The 14031-nt window shown below is 41.0% G+C and overlaps 1 protein-coding gene across 2 annotated transcripts in view; it reads left to right on the top strand.

Moving 5' to 3' along the window:
• LOC101169566 (rho GTPase-activating protein 6) overlaps positions 1–14031 on the top strand; it is a 43659-nt gene that overhangs the window by 1617 nt on the left and 28011 nt on the right. The window contains exon 1 of one of the 2 annotated variants that reach the window (XM_011487665.3): positions 8912–10110. The exons of the other annotated variant lie outside the window; for it this stretch is intronic. The gene's annotated coding sequence lies outside the window, so the exon portion shown is untranslated. Of the gene's footprint in view, positions 1–8911; positions 10111–14031 lie in introns of those variants that run through there. 2 annotated transcript variants of the gene reach the window in all.

Here is a 14031-nt window from a genome sequence, read left to right as displayed (position 1 = left end):
CACCCTTACATTTACGTTATCCCTACCATGACAAAGGTGGATAAAGGTGGAAAGATCTCATGTAATCCATGGACACCAGTGAAGATCACAAATCATTGAAGAAAAAAGGTTCAGCGCACTGTCTAGTGGGCCTAGATGACCCAACTCCCAATGTTAAAGTGCCTAGGAGTTGGCCTTTTGCCTCACAGACTGACTCTTCTCCACTGGGTTCAGTGAAGATGCAGCAGAGCAGCTTCACTCTGAGGTCTGGAAGCTTCTTGCAGATTAAATATTTTCCTGTTTCTACTTTTTCTCTTGAGCCACCTGACTTGCATTTAGTTTTTTCACACAAGGATTTATTTTTTGTCTTTTAACTACTTTCCTTTATCCCTTGGTGCAGGATAATTCCTCGGAAGCTTCTGTCTTGTCCAACCGCACTAAGAAGATTTTTCCACAGACAGCATTAACTTTGAAAGACGTAATCAAATCTTCTTAGAACTCAAACTGCAGCTTGAGGCAGAATGCCTTTTTGCTGTATCTTCTAAACACCCATTGCCCTAGCCCATCCCCGGCCATCATAAGTGTCTACACACGGCTCAGAAAACTGCAAGTAAAACTCTTTACTCCTGACAAATCCCACATCACATAGTTCCTGCTGTGACCTCTGCTCCTGGACTCTCCTGCATGGAGTGAAGACCTGAGGAATGGTTGTTGTGCACTCTGCTGCATTCATGCATTGTTTTGACAGCTCTGCCTGCTCAGTTTGAGTCTGCAAACCAGCTTGTCTCTGCTGGTCTCAGATAATCTCACCCTAACTGACCTCCAGCAGCAGTTTTGTCCTGAAACCAGGACTACCATCCCTGCTGAGCATTCTCCTGAAGTGGTAACTGCATCCCTCTTTTTATAATTCCACTTCCTGCCCAGATCTTCCTTTTGGCAGAATGCTAGTGGTAGAAGAAAACCAAAGAGCAGGAAGTACTTGATCAAATCCAGTACATACAAAGGATTTAATAACATAGAACAGAAAACCACAAAAAGGTACTGAAGATGTTCCAAAAGTTAAGACAAGGTAGACAATGCCTTAAATACTGAAAGCTGTGGCTTTTTTCAGGAGTGCCCAGGTGGTAGGGCATCCAGGAGAAGACACAGTAAACCTTCACAGAAGCAAATAAAACACAAAAGCAGAACACAAGATTCAAAACATAACACTTAGAGGGCAGTCTGGGCACAGGGAGGATCCAGGGGGCACCCAGCCACCCTGTAGAGGAAACTCACTCGGCCACTTGTATCTGGGATCCATTTCTTTCGATCGCGCCACAGAGTTCATGAACATAGATCTCCCAGGGGCAAACCATCATTTTCCAGTCGAGAATCTTGGCCTCTAACTTAGAGATGCTAATTCTCATCCCAGCTGCTTCACACTTAACTGATGAAGCCAAAAGAACAACATGACCTGCCAAATCCTACCAGTCCCCAACCCGGACTCTGGGGTGGGCTTACAGGCCACGTGGGCCTGCAGAAAGTGGCTCCACACACAAAGCAGGACAGTGGTGAGGTCAATCAGGTGTGCAGCTTTTTACAACAGCCATGGATAAAACCAACAGAACCAACAAAGGTGATGCTGTAGGACTTGTGCTGAGGAGCATCAAAGAACCTTAAGAACAGTCGGCCACAGGGCAAAGCAAAGAAAAGCAGCTTCTGGGCCTAGTAACCTTAAAAGATAACACAAGTATCTGTGCTTCTGTAGACAATCCACGGGCAGCATAGCTAATTGAAGCACACAAACACACAAACCAGTACCTCTTTTCAACGACATGAAAAAAACATAACCACGCAGGGCTTTCTGTTTTCGGCTCCTCTGTTCTATAAAAAGACCAGAAATGTCTTTTAATCTCAAAAGAATCTTAATTTTTTACAAGTAAACATTAATTCCTGTTTGGAAAACCTTGGATCATTATAAAATTCCAGTCCAAACACTGTTTTCTGCTCCTCTAATTACCTTTGGTGGGTTGTGGGGGGTTGTGGGTAAGGGGGGACACAGTCAAAGTCATAAATCAAAGCAAAAAAAAATATTTAGAATGGAAAGGTGCAGACATCCAAGTCAAATTGTTTTTTTTGACTCTGCAAACTCTGAGCCAGGCAGCCAGGAATCCAGTAGAAGTGACTTTCCAGACCTGCTTTTGGGATTCAACCCTGCACCGCCTCCTTAACACAAAGACATCAACACACGCACACAATTGCACAATAGCACACATATGCATACATATACAGACCAGCACCAACACACACAACCCCTGACGAACACTACAAAGATAATATTATTCTCAGAATCTTAACCCTTGTGCTATCCAAGTCACGTTAAGTTGGATGTTGGGTCATATAGACCCACTAGACAGTACGCTGAACATTTTTTTCAATGATTCTTGATCTTCACTGGTGTCCATGGATTACACGAAATCCTCTCCACCTTTATCCACCTTTGTCATGGTAGGAATAACACGTCAATGTGCGGGTCATCTGGACCCCATAAGATAGCACAAGCGTTAAAGGGTCTGTATCATGCTTTTATTAAGCCTTTCAGAATAAACTATATCAATATGTATGATAATATATTACCCATGGCCATGGCACACTAAAGAAAGATTATTTTGTTAAATAAGTCATTTTTGCAGCTCATTTTTCTACCCGGAAGTAAGACCGCTTGATTTCTGAGGCACCACCTTTCGCTCCTTGTGGGTGTCGCCAATTTCATGACGTCAACCTGGAGCATCCAGAGCCGTCCTTTGCAGCGTGTCTGCGATTTGCCCATGACGGCAGACAACAAAAACAAATGAAAACAACCGTTTCCTCTCAGAGTCAATGCTAAAATGAAAGTGTTTAGCTGATCACCGCTAACTGTGGAGAAAGTGGGGTATGTGTGCGAGTTAGCCTGGGGGCGGAGTTGGCAGCGCAGACTCTTCCTGAAAGAGGCTGTTCCCCCACGTTCATGCGTATGAACATGAGGACTTGATCATTATTATATTACAACTAAAATACTCCTAAAAACTCAAAAAGTTGATTTTGCCAAATTGAGTTCCTTTAAAATTGAAACCAAAATATTTGTAAAATTGTGTTTAGTTTTCTGAAATTGTGCAGAGAAGTTACTTGTATGGTTACCTACCACTCTTGCCAAGTTTTTAGGAGCAAAATGAGGTAATAAATCCACTTCCTTTATTTTTAGACATTAGGGTGTAACAATTAATCAACTTAATCGAAGAATCGATTAATATATTCCTACAATCCAACCAGAACGATCTGTCTGAGACAAGTTGTTAATCCAATTGACCTGTATCTTTATAGCATCATTTTTAAATAAAACAAATCAATAACCAATGTTGGAACATACCATTTGAATTTAGACATGGTTGGTTAATTTTACTATAACAAAAAAAAGATCTTTCCATCATTTCAGCCCAATGTGTGGAAACAATAAATTTATCAAAGACATGTGACCATACAGTGAGGTAGAAAGTTCTGATAATGTTCCTTTTGGATTATATTGATGTGAAAAACAACAGTGGGCTGAACTTTATGAAACTAAAAACACCTAACTATCTAGCAAGAAATGCAAAAAAATCTGGAAAACTTCACCTGAACTGTTCAGTACCCAGGTTGAATCCACTATGAATCGTTTCATTCATTCATTCATTTTCTAAGCTGTTTTATCCCCCTACAGAATCATGGGGAAAGTGAATTAACGCATCCCTACTTATAACACACACACTAAGAGGTACTTAGACACACTCAAACACACTCGCACATCTACAGGAATATAAGATTTAGGGAAATTTGTGCTGAGAGAAAAATAAAGGGGCCATTCGATTGGCTGAAAGCAAGCATGCCTGCTTTGCTGATGAGATTAAATGACAGATTCATTAGCCAATGGTGACATCAGTTGACCTACAGCGTCAAGGGAGTCTCAATATTCACCGCAGAGACATCTCTCACAAATGTGTGGAGATTCACAAATGAGAGCGGGTTTGTGAATGCACATTCTAAAATTTGAACGATCTGTGAGTTCATATTACAAGAATACCTAAAAATCATGTCTGTAAAGCATCTATTGTGCGTTTCTGAAGAATGTATTGTGTTTTTGTGAAACACAGCATGTGCATTTGTGAAATACGTGTGCATTTCCAAATTAATATTACACGTTTGCGTAAAATTACAGTTGTGAATCAGAGCGTGTGTATTTGTGAAACAGGTTGTGTGCATTTCTGATTACTGGGACTGGAAATAACTCCATATGTTTCAAACAGGAAGTACCTGTTCGTTCCAAGAAGCCAAAATCCCATTGACTTCCATTGACAATCGCTTATCCTGAACCAAGGCAGCTGTCTTAGCAAAGATGCTCAGACTTCCCTCGCCCCAGCCACGTCCTCCAGTTCCTCTGGGGGGACCCCGAGACGTTCTCAGGCCAACCGAGAGCCGTAGTCCTGTCCCCCCCCCCAACCCCCAACATGTTCTTGGTAATCCTATTTTTTTCACGATATTTTTTCTTTATTGCAAGTCATTCAAAACTGGCCAATCAGATGCGTCAATAAAAATATGAGCTCTCATATCAAACATTCCAAACGTTTGATTGGCAGGTTCTCCCAAGCCTGCCTTTGAAGTGGTAGGGGTGTGGACTTTCAACAAACTCACTCTTAAGTGGGGACAGTGGTTGACATAGAAATGCTGAGTCCACCAACCTGGACCAATTAGTGCTCACCGATGACGTCTGGCTCCTTCATGGCAGCATTATTATCCGCTGTAGTTCTGAATTAAACCATTTTCTATAAATGATGTCACACTCATTTGTTTCAGTTTTCATATACAGTGGCTTATGGAAAGGCACACGTACACAAAGATACACACATTCATATGTACACAAAGATGTGCACAAACCCATCTGTAGAACAAACCTAGACTTTGCCTTCCACAATTGGATGTAAACCAGTTCTTATGAAAACCGCTGGAGGCTGGTTTTAGACAGGAGCTACACTATATTTTACTGACTCCATTGTTAAAAAGTCAAACATGCACCAAAAATTAATATAACTACAGTCTGGTGTGAAGTTTTTATTTGGTTTTCTATTGATGACAAATGTAGAGGCTGTATAGTTGGTGTAGTGGTTAGCATTCTTGCCCCACAGTGTGAAAGTTCTGGTTATACCAGAGATAAACTGTCCAGAGTGTTGATGGCACACCGAGGTCCACATGTGAATGCACAATCACAGATGTGCACATGCCACCCCTATACTTTGAATTAGGTGATGACAAAAACTGCAGATAAGCCACTGTCACAGTCCTTCCATTTCTGTGGTGTTGGGGATGGGGGGTGGGGGTACCTATTTCTAGATTATTTATTATTTCATTTAATTTTACTCTGTCAGGACTTCTGAATGTTTGTGAAGCTGCTAAGATGAGACCTGCTGCTAGTTTAAAAAATGATGATCTTACAGTAAAAAGGCTCTCATAAAAAGATTAAGAACAGACTATGAAGACTTTTTTGAAGTTATCAGGTCAACATGAGGCGATGTCAGTTAAGACAGTTTTATCTCTGCAGAGTGATAAACAAACATAAAATGCAGACCAACCACCCTGCATGTCCAAGGTCCACCTGGAGCTCACACCCAAAACCCCTATCAGTACCAGATGAGGCTTTGGTCGATGCACATATTTTCAGCCCCCTAAAGACCCACTCTGACGGAAATTGTGTTTTTTGTTGTAAAGCAAGTGCTCTCAGCAATGGGGGGGTGGGGGGTGCTTTATGCCAAAAGTCCCGCCCACAATTTGAATTTGAATTCAACTTGAATGTAGGGGCTTTAATTCAAAGGTTTAAAGTAGTCTAAATTGTAACCATTGTCTACTTTGATCCAAAGAGAAGGATTGTGGGCTAAGGAAGCCAGATGAGCACACTGTAAAATAGTTGTTGTAGATTTTACCGTAACACTCAATGGCTGCTGGACCCCAGTAATTATTGTAAAGCATTTTACAAATTTATTAAAGTAAAATGAAAAACAGTAGAATTTTTGTGTACTGTAGTCCATTTACAGTAATAAAGCTGTAAAATGAAATGCAGTATATAAATATTTAACTGTATTTCTTTTTACATTTGTACTATCCTTAAATAAAAAATCAGTACTTACTGCCATCCAGCCAACAGTAAATGTTCCTACAGTAATTATACTATGCTTCTTATTAAGATATTACTGTATTTTCTTTTCCAGTTTATTTGTAAATAAATATGGCAAAGAAAAAAATACTCTGGTTGTCTTATGACAACTTCTTTAGCCGTCTTAGGACATTTTTACTTTTTATTTAGTTCATTACTGTCACTCTCGCAGCTGTTTTTAGCCAAGTTTGTATTATTAGATCAATGCAACATCAGACAGAAATACAGTCTTTTATTTTACACCACTGAACAATTTTAAGTCTACTTGAACAAAACTAACAGATACACAGAGAGAACATGCAAACTCAATACACAAAGGTTCCTACTGGGGCTTGAACCAAAGACATCTTGCTGTCAGGGGATAATGCTACTGCACCACCACATCAACACAGTTTCAATGTACTTAGGATAAAATGGTTAATAAACAATAAATAATGAAGTTTTTAACAGCTGGCGTTTAGTTTTGTTTTAAACTAGCCAAATTCTAAAAAATAAAAGCCTTACAATAACTATTAAAACTATTGACACATTTAACCAGCTGTTTTGGTTTTCATGCACGTGATTGGTCAGCATTAATCATGCTTGGTTTACATTAAATCCGTATGCATGATGTACCTTATGTTGTGGATAAAGTAAGTAGGAAGAGGAGAGCAGACTGGCGAAATCGTCACGAGCACATAAACTAAACGGATCATTTCTATGACACGGACACTTTATGGATTTTCGACTTTTAATTGCAGCTCATCTTATAGTTTTCATGAGCAGATGAGGTTAGTAAGTTAGTAGTTCATTCTTTTGTAGTTAACTGATTCTTGAGAGTCGATACAAAACATGTCCTGCATAAAAAAGTATTAATAAGTAAAAATCGATAATTTAAAATTGTTTGACTTACTCACTATGTTAGATCTAAAGGAATTATCAATACTGGTGTTATGTTTTAGCCTAGATAATTACTTTTTTAAAAGATATATCGGCTCACAGTCACATATCTGACTAGTGGTTAGGCGCCCTTTGTTATTTCTCTTGTCCTTGGCATTAGGTCACAATATTCACCAGCATTAAGTCTTTAACAGATGAGGGTTATAAATGTATAAAGCAATAAATATCATGAAAATCAAAACAGTTTTTAACAGTAAATGGAACAGATTCAGTTTTTTTCTGAAGGCCTTTTGTCCTGACTCTCGAGAATAAGTGAGTTCTTAAAAATATTTGAACGAAAATCACCCAAGAAATTAGAACGAAGATCACCCGTGTGTGTGTTGTTTTTTTTTAATTGAATACAGTACGCTTTCATACGTTACTGAAAACGGTCATTCATACGGCGACTGCATTTTTAACGGTGAGGCAGACAAACTTGGACGTATCAACATGTGACATGGTCTGATTCAGTGGTACCGATATATGGTAGTAATAGTCGGACTGAAATGTGTTTATTTTTGGTTTTGGAAATTCTGTGAAAGGTCATGCAAAAAAATTGGAAAATTTATGGTAAACCATTGCTAAAAAATACTGATGGGTCATTAATTCAAACCGAGCATCTTCGTAACAGTTTGATTGACAGCGATTTAAAAGGTGAAATACGCAGAAAAGCAAAAATGGAATGACTTTTATTGAAGTTGATCTCTTTTATAGGAAAAATGCCTCATGTCTATGTCAAAAACTCAAAAAAACATTATTTTGATTATAGGGGAACTTTAAAGAAGGAACTGTTTTCCTGACTTACCCTGTTTGAACAGCAGGGGGCAGCACAGTCAGTGGAGTTCAATGCCATGGTAAAAGGAGCTTTCTGCTTCACTGAAAATGAAGGAGACCTGTTCATTCCTTCCTGATTGTGGATAGCCAGTCATATTGCTCTAAGAACAGATTCTTGTCATTGTCCCAGTCTCCTGCTTGGGGTCTGCTACCTTTGGACCTTGAGGAGGTCCTTAAACTTCTCCAGATGTCCCAGACTCCCTGCTGTTGTTGGTCCTTTGGTGTTTTTGTAAAAGCTTTCCTCCCACTCTTCATATTTTTAGCTTTTCCCCCCGTTTAATGGCCCAGGGACTTTCTTGTCCTTTATATAAGCCTTAGTGGGACCTGGTGCTTGAGAAGAACTCCACAGCCTTGGTTGGTACAGTGTTCTGCACACTAAGGTTAATAGAGTTAAGATGGTTGATGCTGGACCAAAGTCTTTTCTTAAACCTGTCCAAGCTGCAGCCAGGTGAGATCACCACCGGGCAACCAGACCACGATAGTAGCTTCTTTCAAACAGCAACTTTATTCCGTTTCTTTTTCTCTGTTCCGGGTTTATTTCAGTGGGGAAAAAAGTGTTCCTCCTCTGTTCCTCCTCTTTAGCTGGCGGAGAAGGAGGAGGCTGGACAGTCAAGCCTACATACACAATCACACACGTGGATGCTCTGTTGCTAGACAGACTCTGGATCTCAGCTGTGACTTTCTTCTTCCTCTTTTGGCTTTTCCCATCAGGGGTTGCCACAGCGAACAAGTCGCATGGTAAACTTGGCAATGTTTTACGCCGGATGCCCTTCCTAATGCAACCTTCCCAAAGCAACTGGGCTCGGGACCGGCACAGAGGTAGAGAAGGGAACAGGGAGCAGCCCGGATTCGAACCCTGGTTTCACGGACGGAAGGCGTCAGCTGTGACTTTCTAAAGAGCTTTATCCATCAGTGGATCACACAGTTCTCTGAACCTGCCAGAAGAGCTGCGTTGGGTAGAGGGAGATGCTTCTAGACTGTTTTGAGTCCGGTTTTAATGGTAGATGTTCTTCAGTGAAGCTTGGAGGCAGTGGAGTCCTCCAGTGTCTGGGACCTTTGTTCTTCTTGGTTCATCTTAAATAAAAGCTTCTCATGCTAGTTACATGTAAATGTAGATGATCCCACATGTGAACTGAGGTCAGGGGGGTCTGCTCAGGTTTGGGAGCAGCATGTTGTCAGCATGTGACAGGTTGACCAAACTGGACTTCCTCCTTTGTGTTTTCCTCCAATGAAACCTCTTGCTTCCTCCAGGACTTCCTCTCTCTGTCCTTTTTATAGAGCTTTGATCCTGTTGTTTTAATCCTCCTCCTACTCCCTCCCTCCCTCCTTCGTTCCCTCTTTTTATCCCTCTTTCTCTTCCTTCCTTTTCTCCCTCAAACCTCCTTCCTTCTGGGCTTCCTGTTTCCTGCCAGTCACCCCTCCTCCTGTCTTCTTTTTCTGTCTTTTTCTCCTCACTCTGAACTGTCCATCCCTCTTCCTTTCATTCAGTCAAGTCTTCTTTTCTTTCATCCAGTGTTTTTCTTGTTTGTGTTTCAATCTTTTTGAGTCTTCCTTTTTTTATTTCCTACTTTTCCCACTCATCTTTCCTACAGCATTGATGCAACTACTCTTCCTCTTGTACTCCTCTTCTTCACTAGGTGCTTCTCTTATCCTCTGGTTGTTTTTTTTTTGTTTTTTTTTTCACATTCCTGCCCTCTCAAGTCTTCTTTAATTCCTTCTTCCCTCCTTCTTGTTTTCCACTTACTCCTTCTGATCCCCCTTTTTCCCTTTAGGATGTCACCTCTTTGACTTGCTTTCCACTTCTCTCCTTCTTACCTGCATTCTTTCCTCCTTGTTGTTTTTGTTTTATAGGTCCAGATCGTCATTGTAACCGAGAATTTCTTCTTAATTGACTTACCTGGTTAAGCAAAGGGTAATTCAATAAAAAAACATTCTTATCTCCTTAATTCTTCTCTTCTGTTAGTCTCCTATGTCTTCCTATTTTTTTCTAGTTATTTTCTCTTTATTACTTTCCATTTTTCCCTCCTCCTCCTCATCCCTCTCAACGCCCTCAGTCCTACTCAGAACCTCGGTCCTCCCCTTCTCTTTAGTCTGTCTCACTTAGATCCGTTTGTTCATTCGAGCAAAGTCTGGATCGTGAAGAGCTGCTGGGATTTTAACTGAGAACTGGAGCCTTTATACAGGTACAGACAGTGTGCACGTGTGTGTTTGTGAATGTGCGTGCACGACAAACGGTTGGACGGCAGGGCCTTTTTTGTTGTTATCAATCTAAAGACAATCAGCGTTTGGTTTTTGACAAAGTTCACACCAATTCACCCAGATGGATAGATGATTGATGGATAGATAGAAAGGTAGGTAGATAGATAGATACCAAGTGAAAACAAGGATTTTTGCAGTTCATAATTTACATCGCAGGGTTTTATCGGGGTATGAAGGCATCTGCAGGTCATTTGGGTCCACAGCTGCACTAAAGTCCCTGTTAAAATGTTGCTTCTGGTTTCTGTCAGTAACCACTGCATCCCCTAATTCTATAACTAACCTTCACTTAATTGTTGTACTCACACACAAAAAAAACGTACATATACCTGCCCCCATCTGTGTCATAGATCATCACAATTCAGCTGAATAACAACAGAATCAATGGAAGCATGGTAAGGAGAACACACCAGTGTCTGTCCATTCTGTAGCCCGCTGACTGAGAACTGAGGTGTGTCCGTGTGATGTGTGAAGGATGGGAGAATACCTGAAATAAAGAAATGAATGTTTTTCTTTCTATCAGAAGCAGATGTGTAAACTGTCTACAGCCGTTTCTTCTGTTTGAGTTCTGATGGGTCCAGCTCCAAAGTTCTGGTTCTGCTTTAATGTCTGGTATTCTGATGAAGTTGAAAACTAGCTCTGGGTTGATTTGGGGTGTTTTCATAAAAACTGTTTATTCTGTTTATTATTAGAAGTCTTTGGGTTGTTTTTCTCTCCTGTTCAGTATGTTTTGTCTGGCGGCTGCTCAGTAATCACACACAGATGTGGACCAAAACAAATGAGCGCAGACCGAGCAGACCCTGACCAGAAGCAGACTTGGAGAAAACAGCCCAGTTAAACTTATCAGATCAATCTGTTTAAAGATCAGAACCATGATAAACGCTGACCTCTGACCCTCCTTCTTTTCCTTTGCTCCTTAGTTCACTCTCCTGGTCCTCCTCTTGTGTACATGTTCAGGTTTCATACAGACAACAGTAACTTTGCACAAATATCCTACACTGCAAAAACCCAATGAATGGCTGCAAGGATCATAAAAAGCCAGTGAATGACGTGCATGTGCAGTACGAGTATCAGTGACCTTCTATGAGGGAGCATTTAGACCGTAAAATATACTTTTCACACTCACCTCCATCTGTAAATACGTTCACATACTATTAAAAAGCCACACATACTACTACAAACATAAACACTCACACCCACTACTACAAAAGCATACCAAAGCAACAAACACACATCTTATAAGTTTAAACACACTGGCACATTAGAAGAGGAAATACCAAAACAACATAACGTGTGTGTGTGTGTGTGTGTGTGTGTGTGTGTGTGTGTGTGTGTGTGTGTGTGTGTGTGTGTGCGTGTGTGTGTGGGGGTGTGTGTGTGTGTGTGTGTGTCTATTTTAGTGGGAGTTCAATTCAATTCAGTTTTATTTGTATAGCCCAAATTCACAACAACAGTCGTCTTGATGGGCTTCGTATCGGTAATTGAAAAAGTTCAACATAAAATCAAAAGGATCATAAATACATAGAGTTCAATAGAGAAATACTAAATTGAACTAACAAACTGACTAAGCTAAACGAACCGCGAAGGGGGGTCCCTTCGCGGTAAGAAAAGACTCCTAAAAAAACGGATACCGGAAAAAACAAAGAAACCTCAGGGGTGTCCACATGAAGGAGGGATCCTCCCCCAGGACGGACAGGCGATTTGCTAGAACTCATAGAGAAGAATTAACTTATCAAACTCTACAACAACATATTTAAAGTCCAGCAGACGAGCTTCATCCAGACGGAGTTGGGGAGACAGTCGGTGGCGCGAGTCGAGCCGGAGACAGGAACCACAGCCAGCTGTAGGAGCAGGAGCAGAGACGAGGTCCACGGCCAGGTACAGAGCAGAGACGAGCCAGAGATGAGCCAGAGGCAGGATCCACAGCCAGGTGTAGAAGCAGTAGTAGAGGCGAGCCAGAGACGAGGTACACGGTCAGGTACAGGAGCACAGATGAGCCAACTGGAATCTGGAAGCACTCCCACTCCCCAAACAGAGGCATGGTGAACTAAATGATGAATTATGATCAAGAATAGAGGAGAGAGGAATGGTAGAAGTAGATGAGAAAAGAGGACAGAACCCCAGTGCACCATAGTTACCCCAGCTTCAGCCTACTAACAACTAATTGTTATTGTTATTAAGTGTAATTGAAACACATTAACATTAAGTTAAATCTCTGAAAACTAACTAGTCTGACAATAAGCCAAAGAGGACTGTTTTCAGTGAAATGAAATGTCATTTTTACATGTATGAGATGGGTTTTCAGCTAGTTTGCAGACAAGGACATTTGAGTTACAACCATTGACTGTATATGAAAACTAGACCGAGTGACGTTGGTGAATGGTTTCCTTTTGGCTCCAAAAAATTAAGTCAATTCAGTCACCACTTTTGGGCCATGTTGAAGCTAGATGTCGTCAGCAAGCGGTGATTGAACCGAGTCGGTGTGAGTCAACGATTCTATGGCAACCACTCTCACCAATCTGGAGTGATCTTGATGGAATACCACGCCCTTACCATTTAAAAGCAGCCTTGAAAAAATCTGTTAATCAAACGTTTCCTATGTTTGATGTGGGACCACATCCTTTTATTGAGGCATCTGATTGGTCAGTTTATAACTTGAGTAACTTGCATTACAGGAAAAAATATGGAGAAAAAAAGGATTAGCAAGAACATGTTAATAAAGGGTAACAGAGCATAGAAATCTGTGGGATTTGAGGATTTTAGTTTCTTGGAGCCCACCTGCAGTGGGCAGTCCAGTTCTCTTATACAGTTAATGGCTACAACTCACCTGCCTGTCAGCATTTGGCTACTGGTTTGCACAATTACTGAAGACGGTTAATTATATTAAACTGTAGTGTTGGCCAATTTATTGATTGGAAGCCTTTTGTTTTTAGACTGTTTGATCAAAATGCAGAATCAGTATAAAAATATACAAAAAATTCTATAGCCAGTACCCCCCCTCCAGGGGTCACCACAGCGAATCAACCCATGATTCACAGATTTGAGTCGGTTTTACAGAGAATGCCTCTGCATTAACCCAGACTTGGGACTTTCACAGGGAAGCAATGAAAAGGGCCCCCATGTGATTACAGTAACTTCTAGCATCTGGTATTCCCAGATGGTGTCTTATGTAAGGATTAACCCCTGTTTAGCTTCTGATCAGACATAAGCAGATGTGTCCAAGGTGGCAGAGTGGTGCTCAATTGATCATGTGTTCTTATTGTCTATTGGCTGCTCCCTTCAGGCGGCGCCACAGCTGATCACCTATCCTCTGCATCCTCCTCACTCACATCAACATCCCTCGTGTCCTCCTTCTTTACATTCATTGTTCTAAGCCTCCTTCCTGGTAGATCCATTTTTTTTATCCTTTCACCAACATCATCTCTGTCCCTCCTCTCAATGTGTCCAAACCATTTCATTCTGCCAAAACCATCAACATGGAGTGGATCTTATTTATTAATGTAGCAAGTCGTTATTAGTTTTTCATTCTCAGTATCATCCTTTTAATTTGTAGTTGTGTTTGTGAGCACTTGTACTACAGTGTGCAAAGATTTGTAGCAACCTATTGGAGAATTTGTAATAAGGTTTTTTACTGTATGCAAGCATTTGTGCTGGTGTTTGGAGCAGTTTCAAGTCTCATTCATCCATGCACACACACATTAACACACTGATGGCAAGGCACCAACAAGACAGCCAGGAGCTTTAAGGGGTTCAGTGTTTTGGACACTGTGACACAAAGGCAGGAACTTAACCTGCAACCTCCGATCAGAGGTCAACTGGTTTACCTCTGCTCCACAGCCGCCCCATTA

The sequence above is a fragment of the Oryzias latipes genome, chromosome 18, assembly GCF_002234675.1.
Source record: "Oryzias latipes chromosome 18, ASM223467v1".
Classification (NCBI taxonomy): domain Eukaryota; kingdom Metazoa; phylum Chordata; class Actinopteri; order Beloniformes; family Adrianichthyidae; genus Oryzias; species Oryzias latipes.
Note: the sequence above shows the minus strand (reverse complement) of the source record. Positions and strands in the feature narration are given on the sequence as shown.